The 2,036-nt window shown below is 36.7% G+C and overlaps 1 pseudogene; it reads left to right on the top strand.

The window, feature by feature from the left end:
• The first annotated feature begins 661 nt into the window (after window positions 1-661).
• On the top strand, window positions 662-1,682 carry LOC125401074 (olfactory receptor 14A2-like; annotated as a pseudogene).
• The last annotated feature ends 354 nt before the right edge of the window (window positions 1,683-2,036 follow it).

Raw genomic sequence — 2,036 nt, 5'->3', positions numbered from 1 at the left:
TGTTTTTCTATCAGATATATGATCTGGAAAGGCCCTGGGAGATGATAATTTCTGTACAGTCTCACCATTGAAGGATTTGCTTGAAAAACCTCTGTACAAGAAAGATTGAAGCCAATGAGTAAAGGTATCAGGTGTCATTCAAAGGATTCAGAATGCACGATAAATTGTGGAAGACAGCAAACTTTTGAAAATATTATAGGTACTCTTGTGTTTAGCTTTGGAGAATAATTATTATTAATTTTAGGTAAAATCCCTTTGCGTGATAAGTGTGACTATGAGAGGTTAAGCAAAGGAAATAAAACAATGAAGATGAAGCACTACGGTTTTATTCTGCTGTTTGTTATCTACTTGACAAGTACAGTATCAAGTGAAGAGTCCAATCTACTAAGGAAAGCATCACATATGTCTGTTGTTTTTTCTCAAATTTGTTGCACAACATGGTACAATAATTTGCCATAAATGATAAATTAGTTCCACATAGTATCAAGTGAAAGTACTACCTTATGGTAATATAAGGTGGGTGCAAAAACAATGGTGAGCTACCTATGTATTATACTGACTCTGTTTCCAATCAGCATTTCTGTACATCAGTGCAACTGTTTGGGACTGTGTCAATTTGTGCTCATTTCCCCTACCAGGCAGGTCATTTGAAGATTCTAAAATGCCCAACTTCAGTAGAATAACAGGATTCATTCTTACGGGATTTTCAGACATCCAAGACTTACAAACTGTCTGTGGAGTGTTCTTCCTGGTAATGTACCTAGAAATCCTGATGAGTAACTTTCTCATTATCTCTCTTATCACCCTGGATCTGAAACTTCAAACACCCATGTACTTCTTCCTGAAGAACTTGTCCCTGTTGGATGTCTTCCTTGTGTCCATCCCAATCCCAAATTTCTTTGTCAATAGCCTAACTCACAACCATTCCATTTCGATTCTGGGCTGTGCCTTTCAGATACTTTTAATGACTTCTTTTTCAGCAGGTGAGATATTTATTCTTACTGCCATGTCCTATGACCGCTATGTTGCCATTTGCTGTCCACTGCATTATGAAGTCATTATGAGTAGTGGAACTTGTGTGCTGATGGTAGTTGTTTCCTGGGTCACTGGGGTCCTCTTTGGAACTGTATACACAGCTGGGACATTTTCCATGTCTTTCTGTGGCTCAAATGTGATCCCACAGTTTTTCTGTGATATCCCCTCATTGCTAAGGATTTCTTGCTCTGAAACACTTGATGTAATTTACACAAGCATTGGAATAGGCATGTGTCTCTGTATGTCTTGCTTTATCTGTGTGGTGATCTCTTACTTTTATATTTTCTCCACTGTACTTAAGATTCCTACTACTAAAGGTCAATCAAAAGCATTTGCAACATGCATCCCCCATCTCACTGTTTTCACTGTTTTCATTGTTACCCAGCTTGTTTTGTCTATCTGAAGCAGCCCTCAAATGTACCATCAATCACAGACAGGTTTCTTTCTGTGCTCTATACTGTGTTACCTCCAGCCTTCAATCCATTAGTCTACAGCCTGAGGAACAGTGATGTCAAGTGTGCAATGAGGAGGTTGCTGGAAAATCACTTCCCAAGTGGTCATTTAATATCTCAATCTGTCGGTGATATAGTGCCTCACAAGTTGCAAGCGAAATTTGTAATTTCAACCTACTACTATACACTCTGTAATCTTTAAAACGACTGTCCATATGAAATGTCTTGAGTAATATGCAGTTCACTAAAACTGTAATTCTTGACATTGGAAGGACAAGGGGTTGATACTCATTTTTTCCAGAGTAAATAAATACTCAGAATAAGGATAATATGATCAAAGATCAGAAAATTAGATTGTATGATACTGACATATGAGATCATGGTACTGTTTTCTGCTCCTTTATGCGAAAGCTGCTTTCATTTGAAAACAACTATACAAAAGTATTGGTCATTATTTTCATTGTTAGGTTAAATAACTTATCATTTGATAACTCCTTACATGATTTATTTACAAACAAAATAACAAATACAATAAGAAAACAACTTAAA

This window comes from Myodes glareolus, chromosome 24 (assembly GCF_982192425.1).
Source record: "Myodes glareolus chromosome 24, mMyoGla1.1, whole genome shotgun sequence".
Lineage (NCBI taxonomy): Eukaryota > Metazoa > Chordata > Mammalia > Rodentia > Cricetidae > Myodes > Myodes glareolus.
This window is presented reverse-complemented; position numbering and strand designations above follow the sequence as displayed.